The sequence below is a fragment of the Globicephala melas genome, chromosome 3, assembly GCF_963455315.2.
Source record: "Globicephala melas chromosome 3, mGloMel1.2, whole genome shotgun sequence".
Taxonomy (NCBI): domain Eukaryota; kingdom Metazoa; phylum Chordata; class Mammalia; order Artiodactyla; family Delphinidae; genus Globicephala; species Globicephala melas.
The window spans coordinates 14,355,268-14,374,460 of NC_083316.1; the positions used below are offsets into that span (position 1 = coordinate 14,355,268).

General features: G+C 43.6%; 1 pseudogene; it reads left to right on the forward strand.

The window, feature by feature from the left end:
* Positions 1 to 3,119: 3,119 nt before the first annotated feature.
* LOC115853252 (cell division cycle protein 20 homolog pseudogene) lies at positions 3,120 to 4,610 on the forward strand (annotated as a pseudogene).
* The last annotated feature ends 14,583 nt before the right edge of the window (positions 4,611 to 19,193 follow it).

Consider the following 19,193-nt stretch of genomic DNA (forward strand, 5'->3'; position numbering starts at 1 on the left):
ACAATCTTTGGGGCTGTAAGAGAAAAAGGGGGAATCACCTTCAGAATTCACAGCCACAGGTCTTCATCGAGAATTGTGGGATTAGCAAACTTACCCCTCTGCCCTAAAGCTGAAAGCAGTGGATGGAGAGGCGAGCTTGGTGGAGGGTCTAGAACCTTGTTTCTGGAAGACTATCAACCATATCATTTAATTCTGAACAGAGACCAACAATCTAAGCTCAGATGAAGTAAGTACCGTATACGATCTGATGTGGTTTCCATTCCAGCCCCAAACAAGAATCTCCCCACCTGCGGTCCTCTTGGTTGGTTTCCATTCCAGCCCCAAAGAAGAATCTCCCCACCCGCGGTCCTCTTGGTTACCAAGGATCTGATACTGGCTTACTGATATTTATGATGAACTCTGTGTTCACATTTCCCCTGTCCAATCACTCGCTCAATATTTTTCCTTAATGGGAGTCGATGTGCTGAAACTCTTTCCAGAGGGCTTTCCCCGCTAGGTAACTGTGAATTCTTTTTCTCCCCCGCCCCCTTTTTTTAATTGTTGATTTTTACTGTTTATAAGCATTTTCACAAATATTTTGAAGGATTATTTAAAATTAAAATCAGTACTTGTTCCCACCTTGATGTTAAAAAAAAAAAAAGAGAGAGAGAGAAACAAGAAAATCACTTCTTCCCTGCACTTAGTCTATATTTTGGGCAAACCTTTCATCTTTTAGTTGAATTAGGAACAACAACTAGATGCACGAAGGATTATAGGAGTGAGAACTATAACGAATTTTAAACATCTTAAAAGCTTCAATTCAAATTATCAGTAGTTCCAGTGTATCTTATTTGCAGTCAATACGTTAATAGTACAATCTGGTAATTTTTGCTTATTATTTTAGGAAAAAAACCCTTCATTTTAATGACATCTCTATCAAGAAACAATAATAATCTATGCTAAATAACCATATATTCAAAGATATACTAATACTAATTTTATTGAAAAGAGCTATTTATGCTGATTGACTTACGTGTGAGAGAGTATTTAACCCCTCTGGGAAATTTGTATTTTGGCTACAAAAATCTTTCCAGGGCTGTAAACTGACAGGCTGGTTGTAGATTTTTTTTTTTTAATTAAAAAAGAAGAAAAATTCAAGCAAGCCAGCATTTCCCTGAAACTTAGATATGCCAGTGGAAGTGACTGTGGTCCCACTGTTCTTGTGTTTACTTTCCCTCCCTGTGGTCAAGGTCCCATGCTGTTGTATGATAGTTGTTTTACTGTGCATTGTATTTCAGTTCTAGACGCCCAAGCTCCATTGAGTAAGTTGGGTGAGTTTAAGAGCAACTCTGAAGCAGAACTATCCTCACGGTTTAGTAGCTACTGTGAGTGTATCATACATGAGAGTTAATATACTGTGAAGACACGTCCAATCCTTTCCAGTCACTTACATATGCTTTTTCCCCGAACAGAGTCTGCATTATGATGACTCTATTCATAAATCAAACGATCCATTTAAAAGAGATTAAGTGGAGGAAAAATTATTTCAAGCTTTGTTCGCCAGTGATTTTACTTATGCTAGTTCCCAAATCCTATGAATAAACTGGGTTATTTTCAAGGAAACTGCTTCACCAATCGGTATATGCAAAGCATCTTGTGCAGAAGTGAGGTCTCTCCTGAAAGAAGTTTTCGGGAATTTATTTCTATTTAGGAACAGAAGCTTACGTTATGAGATGCTCTAACATCGTGTGTGTGTGTGTGTGTGTGTGTGTGTGTTTTGCCATAAAAAACAGCATTGTAGTGAATGTTCAAATACACAATGGCACTGCAGGCAGACTTTCGCTAGAATTTTCTGTGACAATGGGGTAGAGTCTAAATGCAGTGTGAGCGACACTGACCCAGCTCCAGGGAAACGGCTGCATATCATTTAGGAGAAAAGTGACCTTTGCTTTCAGAAAGTTAATCTAGCCTGGAAATCTATACTACAAGGGTCCCAGCACTTCATGTTTTTCATTCATTGTTCCTATGTATCTTGATAATGATGAATTACTAACACGCTCTTTTAGTTTTATTCCTAAACTCAGTCTCCAGAGTCTAAAGGGATCTTTTATCATTTCTAATAGCAAATCCATTCAAATCTATGTGTTAAGATGAGTAAATCACAGTTCTTGCCAAAAAGTCTAACAGTACTGATAACGACATGATGTGATGTCATTATGTGTAAAGGTCATTAGATCTGTAAACATTTTGAGGTGAGGAGGGAATTCACTTTATTCCACAACTTTCAACATTTTTATATTTCAGTGTAAGATGTTTATTTTCTTTTACATACACGTAAGTTAAATCCCGTGTAAGGAGGCAGAGCCCAGCGGTGGGAGTGGGGGAGAGAGGGTGAAAGCACAGAGGCCGGAAGAAGGGGAGCAGTGGGCGCCTCCTCTGGGAAATTGTGCTTTACTGTCCAGGAATTCTGGGAATCTTCTCAAGCTTCTGGGCTGCCCTGAGAAAGTAGCTTGACCTTTGCGTGGCCAGTCAGTTTTGGAGATGAGATTCCAGGCTAGTGACTCCCTACTTGTAAAAGGGGCTCTGAATGTTTCCTTCCTAGTTTTTGTCTCTGTATTCCCTCTGTCATAAAAGTATCATCTGGGGCTTCCCTGGTGGCGCAGTGGTTAAGAATCCGCCTGCCAATGCAGGGGACACGGGTTTGAGCCCTGGTCTGGGAAGATTCCACATGCCGCGAAGCAGCTAAGCCCGTGCACCACAACTACTGAAGCCCGCGTGCCTAGAGCCCGTGCTCCGCAACAAGAGAAGTCTTGACAATGAGAAGCCCGTGCACCGCAATTTAGAGTAGCCCCCGCTTGCTGCAACTAGAGAAAGCCCGCGCGCAGCAACGAAGACCCAACGCAGCCAAAAAAAAAAAAAAAAAAAAGTATCATCTGGAAGCCTTTATAAACAAACCTTTCAGTGTTTTTTGAAGTCTGTAAAATACAAGCAAATTAGAGCCGTGTAATATCTTTAAAACTATTACAATCATTTTCTTTTCTAGATGCAAACATTTAATACTGATCCTAGGGTCTGGGATCGGAGCCTGCTTTGACCTGGTGGTGAGAGGCGGCTGGGCCGAGCGATCCGGGGACGCTCCCATGGCGCAGTTCGCGTTCGAGGGTGACCTGCACTTGCTGCTGCAGCCGGCTACACCCATGCCCAACGCAGCCCCTGCGCGCTGGCAGCGCAAAGCGAAGGAAGCTTCGGGCCGGGCCCCTCGCCTATGTGGGCAGCCAACCGATCCCACAGCGCCGGGAGGACCCCGGGGCCGAACTCCCGGCAAATCCAGCTCCAAGATTCAGACCACTCCCAGCAAACCTGGCGGCAATCGCTCTATCCCCCGTCGCAGTGCTTCCCAGATGGAGGTCGCTAGCATTCTCCCGAGCAAGGAGAAGCAGCCCGAAGACAGTCAGACACCCACCAAGAAGGAACATCAGAAAGCATGGGCTTTGAACATGAACGGTTTTCATATGGAGGAAGCCAAGATGCTTCGGCTCAGTGGAAAACCACAAAATGCCCCAGAAGGTTACCAGAACAGACTGAAAGTACTCTGTAGCCAGAAGGCCACGCCCAGCTCCAGCAGGAAGACCAGCAGTTACATTCCTTCGCGGCCAGACAGGATCCTGGACGCCCCTGAAATCCGGAATGACTGCTACCTGAACAGTGTAGATTGGAGCTCTGGGAATATACTGGCTGTGGCTTTGGAAAACAGTGTGCACTTGTGGAGTGCTAGCTCTGGTGACATCCTGCAGCTGCTGCAAATGGAGCAGCCTGGGGACTATACATCTTCTGTGGCCTCGATCAAGGAGGGAAACTACCTGGCTGTGGGTACCAGCAGTGCTGAGGTGCAGCTGCGGGATGTGCAACAGCAGAAACGGCTTCGAAACATGACCATTCTGCCCGAGTGGGCTCCCTCGGTTGGAATAGCTATATCCTGTGTAGTGGCTCACTCTCTGGCCACGTCCCACACCATGATGTTCGGGTAGCAGAACACCATGTGGCCACACTGAGTGGCCACAGCCAGGAAGTGTGTGGTCTGCGCTGGGCCCCAGATGGACGACATTTAGCCAGTGGCGGCAACGATAACTTGGTCAACGTGTGGCCCAGTGCTCCTGGAGAGGGTGGCTGGGTTCCTCTGCAGACATTCACCCAGCATCAAGAGGCTATCAAGGCTGTGGCTTGGTGTCCCTGGCAACCCAATGTCCTGGCAACTGGAGGGGGCACAAGTGATCAACACATTCGTGTCTGGAACGTCTGCTGGGGCCTGTCTGAGTGCTGTGGATGCCCATTCCCAGGTGTGCTCCATCCTCTGTTCTCCCCACTACAAGGAGCTCATCTCAGGCCATGGCTTTGCCCAGAAACAGCTGGTGATTTGGAACCCAACCATGGCCAAGGTGGCTGAGCTGAAAGGTCACACAGCCCAGGTCCTTAGCCTGACCATGAGCCCAGATGGGGCTACAGTGGCATCAGCAGCAGCAGATGAGACCCTGTGGCTGTGGTGCTGCTTTGAGTTGGACCCTGCCCGGCGGCGGGAGCGGGAGAAGGCCAGCACAGCACAAAGCAGCCTCACCCACCAGGGCATCTGTTAAGGACCAACTCATCTCAGTTTTTGGTACTTTTTTTTTTTTACTTTTCTAATAAAGTCACGTCTCCCTCTTAAAAAAAAAAAAAGATCCTAATATGCGACCTTGCCTTGAAGGTTCAGTATCCTAAAAATTAATTTGCCATTTGTCTTATAAATGATTTTTAAAAATTGTGTACATTATGGTATGCTTGAATACATTACCAAATTTATCTGTATTTCTTTCCTGTCATTCACTGTTTAGTAGAAACAACATACTCACAAAACAGTTCATGGAATATAAAAAGCCAAAATTCTTGTGACATTAAATACTGAAGCTTCGTATTAATTACTGCAATATATATCGTTATATGATTACAGCTTACAATATCCCTGAGCATATGAACTATGACTGACTTATTTATCCCCAATTCTAACCATATTTCCAGACCTAGGCAGGCACTTAGCATGTGTTCAATAAGTGTTTGTTTAGGGAATTAATGTAAGTCTGAAAGAAATGGCATTGAAGTGCACATGTTTGTTATAGACTGAAAGTTTATGTCCCCCCCACAAATTCATATGTTGAAATCTTAATTTAAAAAGTGGGGCCTTTGGGAGGTGATTAGGTCATGATGCTGGAGCCCTTATGAATGGGATTAGCACCCTTATAAAAGAGACCCAGAGTACAAGAATGTATACTCTTGTCCTTTTGAAAAGGATACATAATTTAAATAGCAGAGATAAACTCATTGCCAGAAGAATTCAGTGAATTTGGAAGTGGATCCTGCCCTAAGGGAATCTGAGATGAGACTTCAGCTCTGGCAGAAACTATGATTGCAGCCTTTTGAGACCCTAAGCAGAGGACCCAGTGGAGCCATGCCAGACTCCTCCCACAGAAGCTAGGATTGGAACCAAGATGGCGGAGTAGAAGGGTGTGCTCTCACTCCCTCTTGTGAGAACACCAGAATCACTACTAGCAGCTGGACAATCATCGACAGGAAGACACTGGAACTCACCAAAAAAGATACCCCTCATCCAAAGACAAAGGAGAAGCCACAATGAGACAGTACGAGGGGCGCAATCACAGTAAAATCAAATCCCATAACTGCCAGGTGAGTGACTCACAAACTGGAGAACGCTTATACCACAGAAGTCCACCCACTGGAGTGAAGGTTCTGAGCCCCACGTCAGGCTTCTCAACCTGGGGGTCTGGCAACGGGAGGAGGAATTCCTAGAGAATCAGACTTTGAAGGCTACTGAGATTTGATTGCAGGACTTTGACAGGACTGGGGGAAACAGAGACTCCACTCTTGGAGAGCACACACAAAGTAGTGTGCGCATCGGGACCCAGGGGAAGGAGCAGTGACCACAGGGGAGACTGAACCAGACCTACCTGCTGGTGTTTGGGGGTCTCCTGCAGAGGCGGGGCAGGCTGTGGTTCACTGCGGGACGAGGACACTGGCATCAGAAGTTCTGGGAAGTACTCCTTGGCGTGAGCCCTCCCAGAGTCTGCCATTAGCCCCACCAAAGAGCCCAAGTAGGCTTCAGTGTTGGGTTGCCTCAGGCCAAACAACCAACAGGGAGGGAACCCAGCCCCACCCATCAGCAGTCAAGTGGATTAAAACTCTCCAGAAAGTGGGCATAGAGGGAACCTACCTCAACATAATAAAGGCCATATATGACAAACCCACAGCAAACATCATTCTCAATGGTGAAAAACTGAAAGCATTTCCTCTAAGATCAGGAACAAGACAAGGATGTCCACTCTCGCCACTATTATTCAACATAGTTTTGGAAGTCCATGATAGCCATGGCAATCAGAGAAGAAAAAGAAATAAAAGGAATACATATGGGAAAAGAAGAAGTAAAACTGTCACTGTTTGCAGGTGACATGATACTATACATAGAGAATCCTAAAAATGCCACCAGAAAACTACTAGAGCTAATCAATGAATTTGGTAAAGTTGCAGGATACAAAATTTATGCACAGAAATCTCTTGCATTCCTGTACACTAATGACGAAAAATCTGAAAGAGAAATTAAGGAAACCCTCCCATTTACTATTTCAAGAAAAAGAATAAAATACCTAGGAATAAACCTACCTAGGGAGACAAAAGACCTATATGCAGAAAACTATAAGACACTGATGAAAGAAATTAAAGATGATACCAACAGATGGAGAGATATACCATGTCTCTGGATTGGAAGAATCAATATTGTGAAAATGACTATACTACCCAAAGCAATCTACAGATTCAATGCAATCCCTATCAAATTACCAATAGCATTTTTTACGGAACTGGAACAAAAAATCTTAAAATTTTATGGAGACACAAAAGACCCTGAATAGCCAAAGCAGTCTTGAGGGAAGAAAACGGAGCTGGAGGAATCAGACTCCCTGACTTCAGACTATACTACAAAGCTACAGTAATCAAGACAATAGGGTACTGGCACAAAAACAGAAATATAGATCAATGGAACAAGATAGAAAGCCCAGAGTTAAACCCACGCACCTATGGTCAACTAATCTATGACAAAGGAGGCAAGGATATACAATGGAGAAAAGACAGTCTCTTCAATAAGTGGTGCTGGAAAAACTGGACAGCTACATGTAAAAGAATGAAATTAGAACACTCCCTAACACCATACACAAAAATAAACTCAAAATGGATTAAAGACCTAAATGTAAGACTGGACACTATAAAACTCTTAGAGGAAAACATGGGAAGAACACTCTTTGACATAAATCACAGCAAGATCTTTTTTGATCCACCTCCTAGAGTAATGGAAATAAAAACAAAAATAAACAAATGGAACCTAATGAAACTTCAAAGCTTTTGCACAGCAAAGGAAACCATAAACAAGACCAAAAGACAACCCTCAGAATGGGAAAAAATATTTGCAAACGAATCAACGGACAAAGGATTAATCTCCAAAGTATATAAACAGCTCATGCAGCTCAACAGTAAAAAAACAAACAACCTAATCCAAAAATGGGCAGAAGACCTAAGTAGACATTTCTCCAAAGAAGACATACAGATGGCCAAGAAGCACATGAAAAGCTGCTCAACATCACTAATAATTAGAGAAATGCAAATCAAAAGTACAATGAGGTATCACCTCACACCAGTTAGAATGGGCATCATCAGAAAATCTACAGACAACAAATGCTAGAGAGGGTGTGGAGAAAAGGGAACCCTCCTTCACTGTTGGTGGGAATATAAATCGATACAGCCACTATGGAGAACAGTATGGAGGTTCCTTAAAGAACTAAAAATAGAATTACCATATGACCCAGCAATCCCACTACGGGGCATATACCCAGAGAAAACCATAATTCAAAAAGACACATGTGGGCTTCCCTGGTGGCGCAGTGGTTGAGAGTCCGCCTGCCGATGCAGGGGACGCGGGTTCGTGCCCCGGTCCGGGAAGATCCCACATGCCGCGGAGCGGCTGGGCCCGTGAGCCATGGCCCCTGAGCCTGCGCGTCCGGAGCCTATGCTCCGCAACGGGAGAGGCCACAACAGTGAGAGGCCCACGTACCGCAAAAAAAAAAAAAAAAAAAAAAGACACATGCACCCCAATGTTCATTGCAGCACTATTTACAATAGCCAGGTCATGGAAGTAACCTAAATGCCCATGGACAGACGAAAGGATAAAGAAGATGTGGAACATATACACAATTGAATATTACTCAGCCATAAAAAGGAACGAAATTGGGTCATTTGTTGAGATGTGGATGGATCTAGAGACTGTCATACAGAGTGAAGTAAGTCAGAAAGAGAAAAACAATTATCGTATATTAATGCATTTATGTGGAACCTAGAAAAATGGTACAGATGAACTGGTTGCAGGGCAGGAATAGAGACACAGATGTAGAGAACACACCTATGGACACCAAGGGGGGAAAGCGGCGGGGGCAGGGTGGTGGTGGTGGTGTGATGAATTGGGAGATTGGGATTGACATGTATACAGTGGTGTGTATAAAACTGATGACTAATAAAGACCTGCTGTATAGAAAAATAAATTAAATTAAATTAAAAAAAAAAAAGAGACCCAGAGAGCTCCTTCCCCCTTTTGCCATGTAAGGACACAGCAGGAATATGGCCATCCATGAAACAGATACCAAATCTACCAGAGCCTTGATCTTGGACTTTTCAGCCTCAGAGCTGTGAGAAAAAAGTTTCTGTTGTTTATAAGTCACCCAATCTACCAAACAGACTAACCCATGTTTTTATACACATAATGATATTTATCATGGACTTACTTTTAATATGTTTTTTGATTGTCTCAGAATTTATTCAATGGAATTAAAACATTTGAACATCTCACATGTAATATTAACAGTACATCAAACATTACAATTATTAACAAATCCATACCATGTCAGTACTAAGGCACTTGATTTGCATAGAGATAGACAGAACAAAATCTGTTTTATTTGTATGAAGCACCTTACTTAGAACTGGAATTCAGCCTCTTATTATCACCATCCATGCATGCTTGAGACTCAGCCTGTGTGGACGCCATCTTGTTTTGGGGGTGCGGCGGAGATAAACAAGAGCCCATTGGGTGGGAATCAGTGCTTCACTGGGCGGTATACAGTCTCTAGGAGAGGATACACATCTTTTTTTTAGAAGTTTGCTTTCTTCAATTATATGATTGTAAAACACTGAGCCCCAGCTCACATGGTCTTGGAGAATCTCGGATAAACAACTTCACATTCTTTACTCTCAACCTGACCAACAACTGTGTAATTCTAAATTCCCATGACGCCGTGGGTTTGACTTTCTTGGACTCTGCCCACGGTCTGGAACTAGGTGGTTTCTTTATTTGATAAGTTCCCTGGCTAAAGTTTCAACGAGACTGGAATTATTCTCAGGGAAATGCTATCTCTTTATCTTAAGAAAGGTTTTTTGGACCAAATTTTCAGTGTTCTGGTTGATCCAAAGTATTAGGAGTGTTTGTTGTCAGCGAGTCTCGTCCCTTATTGGTGGAAAATAAAAACAGTCTATTTGAACCATGAGAAGGATCACAGGATGTCCTATTCCAAAACCCGTTCATTTTTTTTCAGATGGGGAAATGGAGGCCCAGAGAGGTTAATTGAAGTCATGCTTGCTGTGCACTTGGGGCAGGAACGGGATCCTTGGTTTAGAGAATGAAACATGGTTCCTTAAACATCCTTGCTTGGTTATAAATTACTCTTTAAGTCCCTGATTGTGTGCAGAGTCTGTGAACTTGGCTGAGTGTTACTGTTCACAAGTGTATCTTTTTACTTAAGGATTAGAAAGTGTGTGCTGACTTAGCACAGGTGAGCTTTGATCTTGCCCAAGGTCAATGTTGAAAATTGCATCTTTCATGAAAGAGGAACAGGAAAATCCAGTATGAGATTTCACATACATATTTATTCTCCTGATAAGCTTCACATTTCCTAATGCTCTAGCTTTCACTTCCCCTGCAAATGATTTGATTGTATGTACCTCTCCATCACGATTTTGGTTTCTCTGAAATGGAATAAGTAGTGGTCTAAGTCTCAATCCGCCTCACTCAGTCATTCTCCCTCAGTCATTAGATATTTGACTCTAGTCTATATTATCTATTCAGTTCTTAACATATACATTTTTGTAGGTTACTTTTTATTTTCTGAGTTTTACCCCTGAATATAAGCTAAGCTACTAAAAGAAAACAGGCTTAGCTCAGTGTCTTTTACGTCATTAACGCTAAATAACATTCCTGAAGCTACTTGAAAACCCAAATTTTACAGGGTGAGCTACTTAAAAGTGATTATGGAAAGACGTGAATTTACTGTTTGGCAAAGATGAATTTCCACAGAATTGCATGGAGTCAAGTGTTCCTACAGTTACACAAGTTCATCTTTCTGGGGATTTCTGTGCACAGATTAAACCTCTACAAACATTTTTGTCATCCCTTTCTTGGTTCCTTTTCTCCTAGGACCAAATGTTTGAATTACCAGGTGCTTGACCATCTTCTTGTAGGGGCTAGTTTGAAAATTTCAAGCTATTCGCCTGTTCTTCATAATGGACATGTGTGTTCTCAAAAGAAATGACCATGAATTGGCCAGTGTTTTGAGGAACTCTTGTATATTTACTGACAGATAATGGACTGTAATGGGGGTGGGAAACACCACCCTTGGCTTGATTCCATCCCATCTATATGATATTATTGCTTGGCCACTAATTCTGTGCCCAGAGGATTTTTTCTTTGTGGATATGCCTTTAAGACATAACAAGAAGGCTTAAAGCCACCAGGCACTTCCAGAAGGAGGGTAATTTCTTTGTTGGGCTTGTGTTGACATCTCTGTTCTCAAGGTTAATTACACATTTGGTTAATTGGTTTAATTAGTTAATTGGTTTGCTGAGTCTGCCTCCCTGGTGAGAATTACAAGACCCAGGGAACTGCCAATTCACGCATAGATATGCCCTTTCATTGCTTGTGGCTTATAACCAAGGCACACACACTGCTTACTTAAAGAGTTTGTTTTGGGGGAATCTACTTCTTGTTCTCTGAAACAGGTTTTCTTTTTCTTTAGGCTACAAATAGAGAAAAATGCCAGTTTACTGCCAATTCCAGAAAAGTCTGCTTTTCTTCAGCAAGGAAGGAGGTGGGAATGCCAGGTCCCAGGAACAGGAGGTATGGTTGTGGGGAACAGCTGTTGGCTGGGAGGTGATGAATATTAGCCTGAGATCTGGAGGCAGCCTCTCCCCTCGGGCGGAAAAGACCAGAAAAAGAAAAGGGATTCAGTGTATCAATCCTGAACGCTAACATTTTCTGAATAATCAATGAAAATGAATTCTTTCTAGATTGCTGGTGGAATCAAAGGAAACAGAGATATAGTATTTTTTTTTTTTTTTGGCCTTGCCATGTGGCATATGGGGTCCTAGTCCCCCAACCAGGGATCGAACCCACACCCCCTGCAGTGGAAGCACGGAGTCTTAACCACTGGATTGCCAGGGAAGTCCCAGAAACATTGTTTTTAACCATAGATGGGTTTTACAGTTATAGACTGTCTAATCATTTCTAATCCTTCCTATTTTCAATTTGCCTAAAATCGTACTTTTCCCAAGATGATGTTATGGATGTTGAACAGATCATTAGCAGATATTGTTTGGCATCCTAGGGGATCAAAGCTTGGAGAAGAAATGCTTGATGAATTGTTGAATTGCCCTTTTTCCTTGATGAATTGCACTCACAGTGGAGTGAATTGAGGGCTGGTCTAGCCATGCGTATTCACTCACATGGTTCTGAGATATCTGGAAAGAACGTGGCTAAAGATTTTAAAGCTGGTCTAGATCCCTTTAACTAGAGAATGGAGCATAATTTTCCATTTTAGGAATCGTGCTGTTTTGTCCTAACCAACTCTAGCTGTTGGGTTTCTCATTTCAATCTGCGGCATTAACAAATTGTAACCTCCCTTGTCAGACAGACTCACCTCAGAATCTTCTTTCCTTTCCTCACAATTAGAGAGCTTTTCGGAATCCTTAATCAAACATTTCTTTGAGCAAGCTTAATTGCATCTCATTCCAGCTTTATTGACCAGTGTGGCTAATTGATCTTTTCTTCTTCCATCATATTGCTTCTTTTCATTTCATTTTCTCTGAATTGCCAAATATTCCTTTTAAAGTTATAATTATTTTAAAAAAATCATAGAAGTCATATAACAGTAGTACTATCTGACCTTTGTTTTTCCTTCTGAATCAACCTTTCTCTTGTTCCCTACAAATCATACTTCGAGTGACGTTTTTCTTCAGATTTGAGGATTGAAAACCAAACATGAGCCCAGCATCCCCTAACCAGAGCAGAAGTCTGTGGCAGAAGTTCTCATGCTTTGTGCCATGTGGGAAACTCTTGTTCATATATCCCATTGTCAGAGGCCGTTTCCTCTTTTTTTTTTAGGGAGGCTGGGGGGAGAAAGGCGGGTGGTAACACTGTCTCATTGATGACTCATGTTCCTGTGTCTATGAGCGTTGGGTGAATGCCGGGTGGAACTCTCCAGAGCGGTGTTTTCAGGGTGGGGAGGCTCACTTAACGGGTCTGATTCCTTCTGCTTTTTTATGCCTTTCTGCCAAATTCTGGCTAGGTGTTCGCATAGCATCATACCCTTAGAGAGGAAACAGGAAATGAGAACAGAACTCCTTTAGACCAGACTTGGGGTCTAAAAACAAAAAAGAAAGAGAAAAAGAAAACAACTGCAGCAACCAAAAAATCCCAGAGGGGAAAAGAGGGTGATTGAAGGCAGAGAAAGAAATGAGAGGCATAGAAACAACCTTGAGAAAAAGGTGAAAAGTATAGAATTGCATTTAAAAAATTAGCCTTGTTCTGGTTATCCCTGCCTTTGTGTAGATGGAAAGGAGAGACAGTTTGGTCTCCAACTCTAAAACGTTCTAGCTGTGGATCTGTGGGCCCAGACGTGTCCTGTGTGAAAGAGGTTTTAATCATCTGCTGACTGTTCCTGGCACCCTGGCAAAGGCTAGCTCAGTCAGCCCTGAGCATTAGGGTGGGCTCTTTGGAGGAGGAAGGGGAAGGAGAGAGGAAGGAGAGAGGAGTCCCAGAGAAGGATGAGGCGATTCTGCTGGGAGGCTCCCTCCAGGGAAGCCAGCAGCCTGGTGAGTCAGCAAAGTCCAGCCACAGGTCCAAGGAGAGTGGTCACAGACAGCAGGAGGTGACGAGGTGATGGAGGAGCTCCCCGGGGCCGCAGGAAAGATGCAGGTATATGGCTCGATTTCCTGGGGGCTGCACTTTATTTAATAAAACAGCTAGATGAGCCAGGCTTTCATGAGAATTAGCCAGTAGTCCCATACTGTATTTTTACCCTCTAAAATGATTAACTTGAGGTGTGACTATTGTTAGTTGTAACCTAATCACCTCTTCTGATGAGAAGATTTTTGTTTTCTTGCCTTTATCGAATATTAACCGAAGCTGTTAGTGTCAGCTATAAACCAGCATTAAATATTTGCCTTGGAGGCCAGTAAAGTCAGAGATAAGACCGAAACTGGGATCACACATGCCCCCGGTTTTGCCATCTGCAAAATGATAAAGGTGAGCTTAACCCAAACTGGCTGCCGGGCCGCTTGTAACACCTTCAGATTTTCTTATCTTACAGACGGCGTGCCCAGTCCTCTGCTCAGGGCTGGAGATACCACTTTGACTACTATGTCTGGCAGCAATAGAAATGATACAAACCATCGCTTACCTAGGCTTGCTGTGCGCCAAACGCTGTTCTCAGTAACAGTACACACACATTCAGTCATTTATCCTCCAAACTATGAGGAATGTTGTGTTATATTTTCACATTTTACAAATAAGGAGACAGAAACAGAAAAGTTAAAACTGGGGGGAGGGGTAAATTAGGAATTTGAGATTAACATATACATACTACTATATATAAAATAGATACACAACAAGGACCTACTGTATAGCACAGGGAACTATATTTAATATTTTGTAATAACCTATAATGGAAAAGGATCTGAAAAACATATATATATTCAGTTATCCATATACTTATATACATGTCTATATATAACTGATTCACTTTGCTGTACACCTGAAACTTACACAACATTGTAAATTAACTATACTTCAATTAAAAAAAAAAAAAGGTTAAAAAAGAAAAAAGAAAAGTTAAAATTGCCCCTTTGAGGCGGCAGGGCAGGAACGCCGGGTTGGGGGGATGACTAACCAGACAGATTCACATCCTGCCTTCAGAAAGCTGGTGGTCTAGTAAGGGCAGGGGCCACTAAACCCTCAATTGCAATGAGGTGCTATTGCCAGAGCAAATAAACGCATAGCAGAGGCAACCAACTGAATGTGAAGGTCAGGCAAGGCTGCCCAGGAAAAGTGTTACGTGAGACGCGTCTGATGGCCGGGGGGTGGGGGAGGGGTGGCCGGCAGAGCGCAGGGTAAGCAGCCTGCTGAGAACAGATGTTGGAAGTCTAAGGATGAAAACGAGCTGAATGTGGATGGGATGTTAGGAATGAGCTGGGGGCGTGGTTTGAGGCTGAAGGCAGCAGCTGCATTGGGGAAGGCCCTTGAGTCGAATTTAAGAGTGGACTTTATCCCTATCACGAAAGCAGCCCATCATAGGGCGTGGCTATTGTGGGAGAATTGGATGGGGCTTCGATTAGAGGCTGAGATCTGAGAAGAAACTCTTTAGTAATAGGGCTTAGGACTGGGGCAATGGCCGTGAGACGGGAGAGAAGATGGGTTTGAAAGCTGTTGAAGAGGTAGGGCTGAGAGACTTAGTGGTTGACTGGAAGTCAAGGATTCAGGCCTGGGCAACTGGGTCACTGGAGATGCCATGGGCTGAAGGAGAGAACAGGTCAGACCCTCTCTTTCCCTCCCCCATAGCCCTTTCATGTCCTGTGTGGAAACTTCCAACAGAGACAGAAGACTGGTAGGCTTCTGGAATAAACAGCAGAGCCTGGGAAGACCTGGGAAGACTTGCTGCCTCGCCCAGGCCCTCTTTGTATGGGGGTGCTGCCCCCCAGATGCATAATTGCTTGAGAGGCCGCCTGTGTGACCTTCTCCAAAAAATGCTCTTGACTCACAGGACCCATCTCGCCTGGAGGTGCCTGGGCAGATACCCCAAGACCCCTGCCCATCAGACACACACTGGGGGCTGCCTAGTGAACCGACAGATGTGGTGATAGGAAGAGCCAGCCTCCTTACTTCAAGGTGGGACAATTCTGTGGTTTCATGGATGGTGCCAGGACCCCCTCATGCCATGGACCAGGCTGAGACTAGGCTTTCCTGAGACCACATCCTGTCGCCCCTCCTCTGTCTTCCTCATCCCCCATTCTCTCTCCTCTTTCTCTGTTATGGACTTAATTGTGTCCTCTCAAAATTCATATGTTGAAACCCTGACCCCCCAGTACCTCAAAGTGGGACTGTATTTGGAGAGGGCCTTTAAAGAGATAATGAAGTTAATGAGGCCGTTAGAGTGAGCCCTAATTCAATGTGACTGATGTCCTTATAAGAGGAGGAGACGGGGACATCCACAGGTCACCAGGGATGTGCATGAACAGAGGGGCCACCACGAGAAGAGGCAGCGTGAGGGCAGTCATTGCAAGCAAGGGGAGAGACCTCAGGAGAAACCAAGCCTGCCAACACCTTTTTCAAAAATTTTAATTTTATTGGAGTATAGTTGATTTACAATGTTGTGTTAGTTTCAGGTGTACAGCCAAGTGATTCAGTTATACATATACATATTCATTTCTTTTCAGACTCTTTTCTCATATAGCTTATCACAGAATACTGAGTAGAGTTCCCAGTGTTTTATGGTAGGTCCTTGTTGGTTATCCACTTTATATATAGTAGTGCTTGTATGTTCATCCCAAGCTCCTAAATTATCCCTCCTCCCCCATGTTTCCCCTTTGGTAACCATTAAGTTTGTTTTTGAAGTCTGTGAGTCTGTTTTTGTTTTGTAAGTACGTTCATTTATATCATTTTTAAAAAATTAGATTCCGCATATGAGTGATATCATATTACACTTGTCTTTCTCTGTCTGACCCAATACACCTTGATCTTGGACTTCCAGCCTCCAGAAATATGCGAAAATAAACATCTGTTGCTTGAGCCACTGTGGTGCTTTGTTATAGCAGCTCTAGGAGATGAATACACCCCCTTACCTGCTTTTCCTGAAGAGCAGTCCCTCAATAAACCCCAAGCACTGGGACCCTGGTCTCAGGCTTGGCTTCTAGGGGACGTGACTCAGCACACCAAAGCGCTAAGGAAAAAATGTTGGGTTGTATTCTAAACGTGTCAGCCCTTTGTTGATTATTTTATTAACTTGTTAGAGGAGAGTGAATACCCAGGAAACAGAAAGGCTGACCAAGGGCTCCCAAGGTCTGTCTGTTCTGGAGCTTGTCCAGGCTTTAGAGGAAGGGGATCCCCGAGTTTCATCTAAGACTAGAGTCTCTCTCTTTTTCTCAGTTGCTCGGTCTTCCATGTCTTAAAAAAGTGCAAGGAAAAAATAAGTCTCACTGTATAGGTAAATTTGTTTCTGGTTAAATGGGAAAGAAATGATTGAAACCAATTTTAGTCTATTAGAAGGTAAACATCTTTTAAAATTTCTTGACACCAAATGCTTGTCTTTACTCTCTGGCTGTGTACATAGGAGGGACATAAAGGGACAAAGAGAGTTAGAAAATGATCTGCGATCAAATTCTGATTCAGCCGGTGTGAGATTTTGAACCCTTTACTACGCCCAGCCTCAGGTTGTTTTTTCGTTCTTGGTTAAAAAAACAAGCAACCAAACAGAAAAAAAGGAGTCCAAACCTCTCTAAGTCCCTTCTGCCTCTCGCATTCTCATGACTCTGACAATGAATCTGGGGTATTTGGGATGAAGGTGTTGTTCCAGATGCCTGGTCATCCGATGAGAAGAGTCTCTCCTCTTTGAGTCTGCGTGTGCAGTCACAACCCACCCTTCATTTTCATTTGTGAACTTCAACTCTTTTCACCTTTCTGTCCTCAATTCCCCTGGCTGCTTCTGCGTGTCAAATAAACCTCTCCAAATAGACTTGGAGTCTGGTTCGGCAACATTTATTGAAAACCCTTTATGTCCTGTTTACTTCTGCTGCAATCAGAGCCTGCACACTTCTGATACACACTAATGGGAAAGTTTTGGCCCAAGAGGAGTTGATTGTTCTGGTTCTGTCCTGTCCCACGATATCAAACATTCATCTGTGGAACACGTCCGAAAGCTTTTGTCCCCTAGTAGCTACGTGGTTAACCTTGACAGAGAGAAAAAGAGAGGGAGGGAGGGAGGGAGAGGGAGAGAGCTGGGAGAGGTGGGTGTTGATTTTATTAGCTTTTGGGACACTTGATGCTGTGTTTCTGAGGGACTGTCAAAATCCCCAAAGTGTGCCTTCTAGGGCGCAGTTTATTTTCTTAAGCCTCTGCTGACAGGGAACTGACCAAGAGACCCGGGAGGTGCCTGAAACATGCAGGAATGAAAGGTGTTTTTGCTTTTGTCCAGCAGAGCGGGTTCCTCGTGCATCTCCAAAAACTGTCCAGTGACCTCCATTCAAAGCGGCTTGAGGCGTGACTCAAGAAAACTTATCAAAATGGGGCTTCCCGGGTGGCGCAGTGGTTAAGAATCCGCCTAACAATGCAGGGGACACGGGTTTGAGCCCTGGTCTGGAAAGATCCCACACGCTGTGGAGCAACTAAGCCCGCGACCCACAACTACTGAGCCTGCGTGCCACAACTACTGAGCCCACATGCTGCAACTACTGAAGCCCGCACGCCTAGGGCCCATGCTCTGCAACAAGAGAAGCCACTGCAATGAGAAGCCCGCGTGCAGCAATGAAGACCCAACACAGCCAAAAATAAATAAATAACTTTTTAAAAAAAGTGCATGAGATGCGCTCATTTTTTTTTTCACTGCATGATGACAATGGAGAAAGCAATTGTAGATTTTTTTACTTTATTATTTTATTTGATTATTATTTTTTTATCTTTTGGCCGCACCGAATGGCATGTGGGATCTTCGTTCCCTGACCAGGGATGGAACCTGTGGCCCCTGCACTGGAAGCGCAGAGTCTTAACCACTGGACTGCCAGGGAAGCTCCCAATGGCACATCTTTTTTTAAAAGCAGAGTCTTGCCAGAGACCAGTGACTCCTAAAAAGTAAACTCCTTGAGGATAGCATCCGTGCCTCATTTATTTTTGTACTGTCACAGTATCGAAGCGTACTTGGCCCATTGGGCCGTGAATAAATAAATAAAGCGATGAGTAACAAATATGACCCCGAGGCTCGAAATCTGGTTCCTGCTCCGGCCGACAGAGCGATTTTAATCCTGCATCTTGAAACTGGCAGCAGGTTAAGGCGACATGATATCACTTCCTAAAACAGCTCTGTGTGAAGCTCTGTCCTCTGCGACTTTGGTTCATTTTTCATATCATGTACCGCCTTCCCAAGTGATCCTGTACATTCCATGGTAGGGCATTTATTGCTTGTCTCCCCTACTAGCATGTGAGCCCCAGACGGCACAAACTCTGTGCATCTTAATTGTAAGTGATCCTGCTGTCTAGGTAGTCTCAGGCTCATATAGTTGGACAGGAATAAATTTTTGTTGAATGAATGAATGTATAAGTGAATGCATGGACACAGAAGGTGTGTAAGTATCACCTGATTAAATAGATATTCATTGAGAAAGTAATCTGTGCACTGTATTGTTTGAGACCCTATAAAAGAGCCAGAATGTATAAGCTTCTTGGAAAGAAGAAACAAACACCAACAGCCCCTCTGACCTTCACTCTCCCACCTCATGAACTTGCACCCCTGACTCCACGGTCAGTAGGACTCGCCATCTACTCCTGCAGCCATGGATGTTCCTCTGGCATTGAACGTGGGTTCACACTTAAGATTCCACATGTATGAAGCTCTAAAAAAATGACAGATGAATCCCTGGCGACATAAATCACAACAGTGGTTGCCTCCTTGGTTCAGGAGGGGTTGGAATTGACTAGAAAGGAGCATGAGGGAACTTCTGGGGTGTTGAAAAATTTTTTAAACTTACTTGGGGTCGTGGTTTACCTGTGTGTACGTGATTGTCAGACAGAACCCATTGAACCATGAAGATGTGTG